Consider the following 13,352-nt stretch of genomic DNA (forward strand, 5'->3'; position numbering starts at 1 on the left):
CAATTACTTAGTTTTTGTAGATTTTCTATAGACAGATATTGAACGTGAATTCCTATTTAGAAAATCTTTCCCTAAAGGTGCTTGGAATGAAGTATATCAGCAGCATTTCACACCGGGAAATGTTACTATTTTTACAGCAGTATCGCTTTCACAACAGTACTGTGCATTCTGCAAAACGTTTGTGTTCTTCACATATTACCAGCTGTGGATGATGTACTGAAAATGATATATTTATTCACACTTCATTTTGAGGCTGACAACTGTAGCATATACTTCCCTTCTCATACTTCACCAATTACCTGAACCCTGACCTGCATGAATGTAATTTTCTGCATTAATGAGAAGTAGCTGTCTCTATGAAGACCCTGAACTGAGTAAACACTATCAGCTGTGTGAAATGATGGTGATAAAATACTTTCACTATTTATTTATGTCTGCTGGTGCTGATTGATAGAAGAATTCACACCTATTCAACTGCCTGTTTATTTGTAAGCAAAGGACTACTGTGAAATCCTGAAGAATGAGAGAACCTGTGCTGTAAAAGGAGTTTCAGTTTGGGGTTATACTGTGATGTAGTTCTGTGCTTGTTTCCGCAGCAGATATATTAAAATTGGAGTGATACAGAGAAGATGAGCATGGCCCCTGCGCAAGAATGACACACAAATTCTTGAAGCATTCCATATTTATTTCCGAGGATAGTCAGATGCCAGTGCTGGAAGATAGGGAAGGAGAGTGGAAGAAACCTCCCATAATGCAGGAGGAAGCAGTTAACCACCTGCCATGCCACCTGGGCACTTACAAGTCTATGGGTTGGATGGGATCCACCCAAGAGTGCTGAGGGAACTGGCAAAGGAGCTGGCCAAGCCACTCTTCATCATCTATCAGTGGTCCTGGCTAACAGGGAAGGTCCCAAATAACTGAAGGATCGCTAATGTGACACCCATCTACAAGAAGGGCCGGAATGAGGATCCTGAGAACTACAGGCCTGTCAGCCTGACCTCGATGCCGGGCAAGATTATGGTATGATTCATCCTGAGTGTGCTCACCAGGCATGTGAAGGACAACCAGGGGTTCAGGCCCAGCCAGCATGGGTTCGTGAGAGGCAGGTCTTGCTTGACCAACCTGATCTCCCTCGATGACCAGCTGACCCACCTAGTGGATGAGGGAAAGACTGTGGATGTTGTCTATCTGGACTTTAGTAAGTAAGGCCTTTGACGTTGTTCCCCACAGCATCCTCCTGGAGAAACTGGCTGCCCATGGTTTGGATGTGTGTACACTTTGCTAGATAAAGAACTGGCTGAATGGCCAAGCGCAGAGAGTGGTGGTAAATGGAGTCAAATCCAGCTGCTGGCCGGTCACGAATGGTGTTCCCCAGGGCTGTTTTGGATCCAGTCTTGTTTAACATCTTTATCAATGATCTGGATGAGGGGATTGAGTGCTCCCTCAGGAAGTTTGCAGATGACACTGAGTTGGGTGAGACTGTTGATCTGCTGGAGGGTAGACAGGCTCTGCAGAGGGATCTGGACAGGCTGGATCGAGGGGCTGAGGCCAACCGTATGAGGTTCAACAAGGCCAAATGCTGGGTCTTGCACTTGGGTCACAGCAAACCCATGCAACACTAGAGGCTTGGGGAAGAACAGCTGGAAAGCTGCTCACTGGAAAAAGACCTTGGGGTGTTGGTTGACAGCCGGCTCAACATGAACCAGCAGTGTGCCCACGTGGGCAAGAAGGCCAACAGCATCTTGGCTTGTATCAGGAATAGTGTGGCCAGCAAGAGTAAGGAAGTGATTTTGCTCCTGTGCTCAGCGCTGGTGAGGCCACACCTCTAATACTGTGTTCAGTTTTTGGCTCCTCACTACAAGAAGGACATTGAGTTGCTGGAGCGTATCCACAGAAGGGAACGAGGCTTGTGAGTGGTCTAGAGAACAAGTCTTATGGTAAGTGGCTGAGGGAGCTGGGGCTGTCTACTCTGGAGAAGAAGAGGCTGAGGGGAGACCTTACTGCTCTCTACAACTATCTGAAAGGAGCTGGTAGTGAGGCAGGTGTTGGTCTCCCAGCTAACTAGAAATAGGACAAGAGGCAATGGCCTCAAGTTGCATCAGGGGAGGTTTAGATTAGATATTAGGAAAATTTTCTTTACTGAAAGAGAAGTCAGGCATTGGAACAGGCTGCCCGGGGAGGTGGTTGAGTCACCATCCCTGGAGGTGTTCAAAAAACATGTAGATGTGGCACTTCGGGATATGGTTTAGTAGGTATGATGTTGTTGGGTGGATGGTTGGATTTGATGATCTTAGAGGTCTTTTTCAACCTATGATTATATGATTCTAATATTCTATATGCAATAATTTTGTTCTGATTCATGTTTGGCTGTAATCTCAACTACTGTTATAAAATACATTTTCCAAATTTTACATGGGTTTTAAACATCAAGGAACTAATATTCATCATTAGTATTTTTTAAATTTGCATCAGACTTCAAATAATTTTTTTTTAGTAGCTATTGAAAATTACCTTGCTTTAAAAATAGTATTTATTTTATATTTTACATTCCTTCTTTCCCCTCTGGATGAAATCTGATCTTAGCTACATGAAATGATCTTCAAAGAAATCAGTGAATATTTGCAGTTGTAGAAGTGTATAATAGTTCAGATAAGAATTTTTCACTCTCTGTCCCTAGCTATTTATACAATGTATCTATCTTCTTATATTGTTATTCTAGGACTGGTTGAAATGAAGAGAAACCAGACATAAACGGTACATTAGATGCCTACTCCCACAGAAATCTCTTCATGAGAACATTTAGCAATGGATTTTATTGCTTTGTGGTTTGAAAACATTAAGTGAAATGCAGGTAGCTGAATGTTAGGCATTTTTAAAATAAAAATTACAGTTTCATTTATGTACAGCAATTTTCAGAGCTACTGTAATAGTTTTTGTGAAGGCAAGTATAGATATGCTACATGCATATTTTGCCTGCTCATTTTACTCTGAAATTGAAACAAATCCACAAATTAACAAAACTGTATTTCTACAATATATAAAGTCTTCTTATACATGTGAAGTAAAACTAGGGTAACACTGTGAATGACTACTGTCTCCAGAATGATTGCTGGATATGATTCCTTGTGTATCTCAAGACAAAAAGTGAACAGTTACTTTCCACCTACTAATCTGCAGTTTCTATCTGTAGTACCCCATTAAACTCTACCCAGTAGCATTTGTTGGGGGAAGTTTCTGTGGCTGTAGGTGATCAACATAATTCCAGTGAAAGCTGAAGGAACTCTTTGTGCCTGCCTTCTCTTATTTTCTTGCAGTCATGAACTAAAGGTGAAAGAAATTACCTAAGTAATTATATAGCCGTGGAGACTAGAGATAGAGGTTTATACTGCTACTATCTGCAGTAATTTCTAAATTATTTCCATAATGAAAGACAAAGTCAGAGAAGAACTGCGAAATACAGGATGTGTTTCTTCTGCCCATGTCAATTCAATGTCAGTGTTAAGTTCTGCTTTCAGAAGTGTGAATGCAATGTCTATGGGAATAAATAGGGCTATTTGCAGTGGTAGAACCGTTGCTTATGCTGCAGAAAGAGAAGAAACTTAGCCATTAGAGAGGTTAAATCCTGGTTAGTTTTACCTTGCCATTCTTGTTTCATCATCCCCTTTATGTGTATGGAATTGCTGGCTTCTAGACAGCTTGGTACAGTTTTAACATCCATTTTCAACATAAAGTTTAAACTAAGGTTGACTTTATGGGCACAGTCAAAAGCAAGGAAAGTAAGGAAAAAAATGCAGAATCTGAAAATAGTGCATTCCACTAAGGAAGTTACAAATTCAGAAAGTACAGAGAGAATAGATTTCTTCTCAGTTCATCTTTTGGGAGAGAAGCAACAAAAGGATTTCTCATTCTTAAAAAGCAAATGTTCAGCTAAGGCTGACTCTGTAAATTATTCGTGTTGTCTCCCAAAGCAAGGGGAAAAACCCCACAATCATACATTAATTCCTATAGGCTCAGTATAAAGTCGTTTCTCATCTCACGACTGTTTTGTAAGGGTAACATTACTACTTGCAACTCGAGAAAAATAAGTTATTGATTGGATATTTGGCTTGTCTTTCTCATTCTCCAAGAACAGTGCTTGATTCCCAGTGGAGAATTTTTAGAGAATAGCAACCTTAGGACTAAAAATTACCTTTTCTTAATGTTTTTTGGTGGAAACTCCTCATAAATAATGACAACACACAAGAACATTCATCTAATTTCTTTATGGGTGCATTTTTAAGTAAGAACTTCTTAGCAAAGCAGTGTCAAGTAAGTATTGTATTATTATATTTGAGTTTATAAAAGCAAGCTTGTTCATATTCTGGTAAGAAAGAAATTAATAGTAGTGTTCTTCTCACCAGACTATTGACACCTATAGTGTAGGTGTCTCCTTTCAACTAGTCACTTAGGCATCCATTGTAGTAACAGAAAGAACTGTAGGATACAGTCCATTCAACCTGTTTTAGACATGCAAAGAGATGTGCCATGCAGTAAAGTACCTTTTTCTTTCATTCTCAGACAAAGGCTGTAGCTGGTTGACCTCAATAAATTCCATCAGATAAATCCTCTTTCTATCATGTGGAGTTTAAACTAGGAAATTAACGACAGGAACTAATCAGTGTGGAGTATTTTCCAATACATTCTTGGTGTCTTGGGAATAGAACTAGAGGTTATTACAACCACTTTTGTCCAACCCTCTCAATCTGAAGAAAAATTATTCTATACCCTGTGGCAAAAAACAAAAATTTAGTATGTCAAGTTTAGGCAATTAATATCATAGCTACCTCAAAGAAACACCCTTGTTTTTCAGAATTCTCTCTATCTTTGGAGTAATTGGCTCATTCCTTGCGGAATACTTGTAATCATAGTTCAAGCAAAAGCGAAGTTCTTAGTTGATGTTCTTTAAATGTAACATTTACTATATTTTTGGATGCATATATTTGATTCTTCTTCAGCTAAAGAGTACTTTATTTCACTAATTTGATAAATGCATGGCAACTGTAGCAATACAGCCAAGAAACTGATGCATACAAAAAAAGGGACATTCATTCCATTCCTTACGCCATTTACTAATGCAAGAAAGCAACACCTGTACTTCTTGTTCATTTCACATCTCCAAAATTCCTCTGCAAATTTTTCAAAATGACAAGTTCAGCTGAGAAGAGAAAAATACTTTTGACATTAAGTCCAAAGTCTAGGACCTTGATCCTGTCGATATTTACTTTACATGCTTACCTCTTACACGTTCACTTAAGAACATCCTAAACTGTGGGCCTCATTTTGTTGTCATTTTAATTTGAATCTTGTGAAGAATATTTAAAATAAAGATAGTTAACTGAAATTAAATAATTTCATGGAGTTTCTACAAATATTGCAACTTCTTGTTCAGTACAAGAAACAAAATTTACTAGATGGGTGAAAGAAATGCTACTTATATAGATTAAGCTGAGAGCTATAGAAATAAATAATCACATAAATAAATACAATGAAATATGTTAATGACTTGTACTATAAACTAGTAGAAGTAAAGCATAAGGAAATAGAAAGACCTTATCTTAGGCTAGTGTATTTGTTACTGAAGATTACAGCATTTCTGCAACTGAGGAGGAGTCAGGTGTGTTACCTCTACAAACATTAAGCAGGTAAAATTTAATTCTTGGTCTACACTAGCTGTTTAAGTTTTTTCTATTGGGAGGTGTAAGAACTTAGGAGAGATGAATTATCCTAAAAAGTAAGTGGCATACACTTAAGCAGCTGGGAAGTCTGTGATGTACAGGAATATTTTTACTTCTCTTTCCTTGATTGTCCCTCTTCCTTAATGGTATAAGTAAACTAATTTTATTATTATTTTTTGTAAATACATTTTAAACATATGTCTCCCTATTTAAACTAAGATGTGTAGCCTTATCCAACACCACCTAATTTTAATAAGAATTTTCCTACCAACCACTGAGTGGTGAATTGATTTAAATAGAGCTTCTGCTGTCTGATGTTGAAAAATAATATAATAAGGCAAAATGACAGAAAAAAGCCTTCTCTTGCAGTCCTCAATTTAAATGATGATAAAGCTGTCTTCTTTATGCTGGGATCTTTTGGATTGCTTTAACCATAGGTAAAATGCTTTTGTTCTTGGAAACTTTTTCTTGAAATTCAATCATACATTTAAAAACTAATGACTTATAATAAAATTAATTAGGAAAAATGTTGACATAATAAATTGTATTCTTTCTAGAGTCACACATGGAGACACCAGCAAGAACATGCTTGGTATAATGCATCATAATTGTCCTGAAAGAATTATGACTATGTATTAGGTCAATCTATAATATGAAGCTATTAAAAAGATAATGTAGATAAACTCTTTAATGCAGAATATGTAGAGAAAACCTGCAGAGGCAAGGCAGCTAATTTTTAAATGTTAACTTGAAAGTTATGCTTGGAAAATTGCATTAAAGAAATAAATAGGGCTAGACAGAGCAAGCATGTCAACGAACACTGTTGTTTGTTCATGTAAATAATCTATTTTTTTAATCACAATGTCATAACCAGAGCAACAGCAAACAATTTTGGAGCAGAAATATTCTGTAAAATAATTATTAAAATAGATAGGTTTTGACTTGGTTTTGAAATCAAGTTTCCACTGTAGCAATATGGTCAGAAAAAATCTGGTAGTGGGAGGACTGTATTCATTTTTGAGGGCTTTCCATTTTATTTTTCTGCAAAAAAATCCCAATTCAACTTTTGTATACATACATAATGTGCTAGCACAGCAGATAAATATCTAAGGGTTAGATAAGACACATTTTGGGCTAAGTCTTTTTTGTGCAGTATTGAGAATAGCATATGTTAAAAGTTAATTCTGTTTTGTATCCATACTCATGAGGCATATAAGGAAGGCTGGTTATCTAGATCAGTCCCTTTTCAGTTCAGCGGTAAGAAGTTACCTGATTTTCATTCTGTGGGATGTAGAAGTTCTACCAAGGTTTTCTGTTAAAGAGAGAAATTTTATTAAATAAAAGTAAGTACTTAATTCTTTCAAAGGAAAAGGGTTCCACAAAAACATATGTAGTATAAGAGAATGGTTGTAGGGAGTCAGCTAAGGGTTTAAGCACTTTTGTTATCCCTTACCCAAATAGCATATCAGAGTCTTTCATCCCTAAGGCAGTCAGTGTGTCAAGATGGGAAATAGTAATACAGAATGGCTTTCCCTAAAACACAGGCTGATACTTCCAAGGTCAGAAACAATGACCCTCTAAAAACTCTGACACAAGAACACTTTTTTAAATTATTATTATTTATGTAATATACCATGGCTGAATGAATAGCATTGTAACAAAAAGGCAATCCAGCCCTTTGTTATGACTGGATTCCTGAATAATGTTCCAGTTTTAAGCAAGTGTGAAAAATACTCTAGAAATCATACATAACAGAAGAAATAATGCACCATGTCTATTTCCTCTACTCCTGGGTATTTTATATACTGTAATGGGGTATTTTGTCAGAAATGTATATAACTAAATGTTTTACACTTAAAATCTCTTCCAGTAATTTTTATAGGATCTATGTTGTTGAGGAAGGATACTGGGAAAAATTGATCTCAGCACATGATCTTGCGAAAATATGTACAGATCTGAATATTCATTTTTCCCATTGAAGTCAGTGGGAATACGATTGTATCATAAAATGTTGAATTGTAGGCGCAGCAAGACTCTGACTCAGAAAGGAATTAGAGACATCTGTGTCCAGTATGCTGATCTTCAAAATATCACACTGCACACAATGGTTAGTATGATTGGGCTGAGCTATGTTAACTTATTGTTGTTTCATGCTCGCTAATTTATAGCACCCCATATTAGAGAAAGAAAAGTTGAAAACCATTCACTTCCTTGTATGATGAACACACACAGCAGAAGCCAGGTGGCAAAGCACGGCTGTGGGTTACAAATAGTATGAGGGTGGCCCCAGGAGGATTCCTAAATCCAGGAGATGGTGAAGATCTAAAACACAACTTTCCTGTTATACCCTGTAAATTTGTTTCAGTCCCTGCTCAATATGCTTGTTAATGTAAACCTGTTTTCAGGTGAAAAATTGGTAAATTAAGTGTAACCCAGGATATTATGGTTTTCCACACTTCTTGTAGAAAACTGGATGCCGAAGTCAGATTTGCCAGGTGCGACAGGCAAACGGATGTCTCGAACTTAGATCTTAACCGTGGTGGCCCTAAATATTTTGAGTTGATGAGTGCCCTCCCCTCTGAAGAACAGTCACTGTGCAGAGGCTGAATATTCTGGTCCTGGTTTATACTTAATTTGCCAATATGCTATGGTGCTGAATTTGTTGCTGGCATGTGCACCACAACCCTTCACGTTTATTGAAAAGAAAATAATTTGGAAAATCTTTTCTTAGGTAACCCTTGGTAAAGCTCTGATGGGATAAGACTCTGTTGTCCCCCATAGAAGTCACCTCTGGACACTAGAGTACTCTGCATCGAGGAACCTAGGGATTTCCATGGGTCTAGATGAAAGAAAAACAGTCCTGGAGTTGTGCCGCTTCAGAATACCTGCAGCAGTGATCATGCCAAACCAGAAGTGTTTACAGGGTATTGTGTCTAGTAGGTTATGATCTGTATCTTCTACTGGTTGAAAATTCATCCTGCAAATGTATGTTTCCTTTCACATGAGGGTGCAGAATTGAAGTAATTTCCAGTTTTTCTTTACTGTGTTGTTAGTTTGGTATCTAAAACAATAGTACCGAAAGAACTAAGGATTTTGGGTTTCCTGCCTTCTAATTGTAAACTATACCTTAATGATAACAGTTAGGTACTTTAACAAATACAATCACTATTGTTGTAGTGTAGGCATTCTTTACTCCACCTTCCTTTTCTCTTTTTCTGCCAGAGAAAAGAAATTATAAATTCTGCTTGGAAATGCACATGAAAATGCTCTTAACTGTGCAATTTCAAGTTCTAAAAGTACTGCATATGATTTCAGACACCTATAATAGCTACCTTATTTGCAGTGTTTGAGTCCGGTTTTGGAGAGTCTTTTGCTTTTGCTAACACAGAAACACAATCAAACCTGAAAGGTGGTCAGAAAAGAAGATATTTCAGCTGTTTTTCAGATTAGCATCATAATTCAATTTAGGATTTATCTGCATATCTTGTTGCTATAGAAGTAGGTTCTGCACTAGGATTTAAAAGAAACTAAATATGAGGTATGGCCTTATCAAAGTGGCAAGATTCCTCAGGACTGATAATAACATGTTTCCCACTGGTTTAACAGATCTGTATATTCCGAAAGTTCTTGTGTTCAGATTCAATCTTCAGAAATAAGATTATGTGGAAAAGAAATAATAAGTAGCACTCCATCAGCGAAAGGTGAGACTTCATCAGCAACAGACGCACAAAGAACATCTTGAGCAGAATGAAACTATGGTGTGACAGATACAGTATAAATGCAGTGAATTTTTATCCACATAATATGACGACAAAAATCCCAAATGCACTTTTGAGACCAATAAATAAGCATCATCTAACACAGTCATGACAAGCATTCGCTCTCTGCCATTTGATTAGCATCAGACACATTGTAAACAGACAATGTCTTCAAGTTTTGTAAACTGAGGCAAAATGAAGGAGACGTTCAAACAGATGCAGGTTCTTTTAGTTAAGGAGAATTATCACAGAAAACCAGATTTATGTCCGCTTTACTCACTTGAACCTGGTGGATCATAGAACAAGGGCAGAGGAACTTGATTCTTTCTTCATCTCAGTTTCATCGTCTGTAAAACAAAATTCCTATTTACTTTCTTGATGGAATAATCAGCACAGTGACTTCAGAAACACTACATTCTTCAGTCTACACCTGCATTATTTTGGTCTAAAAGTGTATCATGAGTTCCAGCCTCCCTGGAAAGTGTGTCCTGCTGAAAAGATTTCTGTTGAGACATTTTAGATTTTAGCTGTGCAATCTCAGATCATTTTGTGTGATTACTCACCGTTTTCAAATCAATTTTAGACAGTAAGAGAAAACAGTGTTATTTCACTTAATTTCAGTACTAGAAGAAATAGTTCCCTAATGGATGAGACAAGTTTAGTGGCTTAAAAGGTTCATTTTTTGATTGTACTGTGTATGATTTTGTCAGATCAAGTTACGGCACTGAGCAACAGTCACGCTTATGAACACCTATGAGTAGGATCAATAGAAAAATGTATTATCTTCTTTTTGAGTATAGTACTACTTTGCATGAAGTTTTCTGTATAAAGAATTTTTGTGGGAGACAAAAAAGCACTCAGGAAAAAATCAATGTGTTTCATAATATTTCTTCATTCAATTTACTGCAAATAAGATGCAGAGATCATAAATCCATAATGACAATGAGTTACACTGGTCTCATGACAGTCTAATGCCAATGGTGCATACTGGTGAAAAAATATTATCACATATTTTACTGTAATTATTTTACATACCTCTAGCTAACAGCCAACTTCCTTAAATTTGTCTTTTATTTTAGTTGTTGTGCTTGAAGCTGGGGAAATGGAAGTATCATTTGACTTTTTTTTCTGTTTTTTTCTTACTGCTTTTTCAAATGCATGAGTCCAGCATCAGTTTGCTCATGCAGTGCTTAAAGCCCATATGTCCTTACAGGCTTTAAAGGAGAAGAATATGATATTGAGAATTGCTGCTACTTCATAGATATAACGGTCTGTTAAAATTCACTGTTCGCAAATCAAGTAACAAACCAGTGAGATGAACCTACAGCTCTGAGTGAACCAAATATACTAACCATATTTTTTCTCCATTGAAGAGCAGCACTTAAGAGGACATAAAAGATCTTGCGTTCAGAAATCTGCAACGACATGTCAGTTACTGACAAGTGTGGGAAGGAAGGAATAGTAGGACCCGGTATGGTTCTTCTCCTCTGACAAACAAAATATGAAGGCTGCAGATGTGATCCCTCAGTGCTAGAGAAGATTTAAACCCTGAGTGAAATTCTGTATTATCTGTCATTCTGCATTTCAGTCAGTGGGACTTCAACCATCCTGACATCTACTGGGAAGACCACACAGCCAGGTACACGAAATCCAGGAGGTTCCTGCAGAGCATTGGTGATAAATTTTTGATGCAGGTGATCGAGGAGCCAACAAGGAGAGGTGTGCTGCTGAACCTTGTCCTGACAAACAAAGAGGGACTGATTAGGGATGTGAAGGCTGGGGGCAGCCTTGACTGCAGTGGCCATGAGGTGGTGGAGTTCAGGATCCTGCATGGAGGAAGCAAGGCAATAAATAGGTTCACAGCCTTGGACTTAAGGAGAACTAACTTTGTCCTCTTCAAGGACCTACTAGGAAGACTCCTGTGAGTCAGGGCTCTAGAAAGTAGGGGAGTCCAAGAGAGTTGGTTGCTGTTTAAGCATTGCTTTCTCCATGCTCAGGATCGGTGCATCCCCCTGAGAAAGAAATCTGGCAAATGAAGCAGAAGACCTGCAAGGATGAGCAAGGAGCTTCTGGCAAAAATCAAATGGAAGAAAAAGGTCCATGGAATGTGGAAAGAGGGCCAGGTCACTTGGGAAGAGTACAAGAATGTTGTCAAAGCATGCAGGGAAGCAATGAGGAAGACCAAGGCCTGTCTGGAAATAAATCTGGCAAGAGATGTCAAAGACAACAAGAAGGGCTTCTTCAAGTACATCAGCAGCAAATGGAAGACTAGAGAAAATGTGGGGCTGCTGCTGAATGAGGTGGGTGCCCTGGTGATGGAAGATTCAGAGAAGGCAGTGTCAGTGAATGCTGCCTTAGCTTCAGTCTTCAGTGCTATGGCTGGCCCTCAGGTATTCCAGTCCCTGTAAGTAAGAGAGACAGCCTGGAGAAAAGAAGACCTTCCCTTGGTTGAGGAGGATTGTGTGAGAGATCATTTAAGCAATCTGGACACCCAGAAATCCATGGACACCGACGGAATGCACCCACAAGTGCTGAGGGATCTGGCAGATGTCATTGCTGAGCCACTCTCCATCATCTTTGAAAGGTCCTGGAGAATAGGAGAAGTGCCTGAGGAGTGCAGGAAAGCCAGCGTCACTCCAGTTTTCAAAAAGCGGAAGAAGGAGAACCCAGGGAACTACAGGCTGGTCAGCCTCACCTCCATCCCTGGTAAGATAATGGAGCAGCTCTCTCTGGAGGTCATCATCAGGCAAGTGGAGGAAAAGAAAATTATCAGGAGTAGTCAACATGGATTCACCAAGGGGAAATCATGCTTCACCATTCTGATGGAATTTTATGATGGCATGACCGGCTAGGTAGATGAGGAGAGAGCCGTGGATATTGTGTACCTTGACTTCAGCAAGGCTTTCGAGACTGTGTTCCATAGCATCCTCCTAGGCAAGCTCAGGAAGTGTGGCCTAGATGAGCGGTCAGTGAGGCGGATTGAGAACTGGCTGAATGGCAGAGCTCAGAGGGTTGTCATCAGTGGCGCTGAGTTTAGTTGGAGGCCTGTAACTAGTGGTGGTAACTAGGGGTCTGTATTAGGCCTAGTCTTGTTCAATTTATTCATCACTGACCTGAATAATGGGACAGAGTGTACCCTCAGCAAGTTTGCTGATGACACAAAACTGGGAGGTGTGGTAGATACACCAGAAGGCTGTGCTGCCATTCAGCATGACCTCGACAGGCTGGAAAGTTGGGCAGAGAGGAACCTGATGATGTTCAACAAGGGCAAGTGCAGGATCCTGCACCTGGGGAGGAGCAACCCCATGCACCAGTACAGGCTTGGGGTGGAGCTGCTGGAGAGCAGCTCTGTGGAGAGGGATGTCAGTGTCCTGGTAGATGACAAGTTAATCATGAGCCAGAAGTGTGCCCTGGCTGCCAAGAAGGCTAATGGGATCCTGGGGTACATTAGGAAGAGTGTGGCCAGTAGGTCGAGGGAGGTTCTTCTCCCCCTCTACTCTGTCCTAGTGAGGCCCCATCTGGAGTACTGTGTCCAGTTCTGGACTCCCCAGTTCAAGAAAGATGAAGAGCTACTGGAGAGAGTCCAGTGGAGGGCTACGAGGATGGTGAGGAGACTGGAGCATCTCTCTTATGAGGAAAGGCTGAGGGAGTTGAGATTGTTTAGCCTGAAGAAGAAAAGGCAGAGAGGCGATCTTGTAACTGCTTATAAATATCTTCAGGGTGGGTGTCAGGAGGATGGGGCCAGACTCTTTTCAGTGGTGCCAGCAACAGGACAAGGGGCCACGTGCACAAAATGAAGCATAGGAAGTTCCATCCAAACATGACGAAGGGCTTCTTTACTATGAGGGTGACAGGGTGCTGGAACAAGTTGCTCGGAGGG

At 39.3% G+C, this 13,352-nt stretch overlaps 1 non-coding gene across 1 annotated transcript; it reads left to right on the forward strand.

Annotated features, from left to right (window-relative positions):
- Nucleotides 1-584: 584 nt before the first annotated feature.
- LOC142362341 (U6 spliceosomal RNA) lies at nucleotides 585-687 on the forward strand. Its single transcript, XR_012764968.1, has one exon. It is a non-coding gene; the product is annotated as a U6 spliceosomal RNA (small nuclear RNA).
- The last annotated feature ends 12,665 nt before the right edge of the window (nucleotides 688-13,352 follow it).

This window comes from Opisthocomus hoazin, chromosome 8 (assembly GCF_030867145.1).
Source record: "Opisthocomus hoazin isolate bOpiHoa1 chromosome 8, bOpiHoa1.hap1, whole genome shotgun sequence".
NCBI classification, from domain to species: Eukaryota; Metazoa; Chordata; class Aves; order Opisthocomiformes; family Opisthocomidae; genus Opisthocomus; species Opisthocomus hoazin.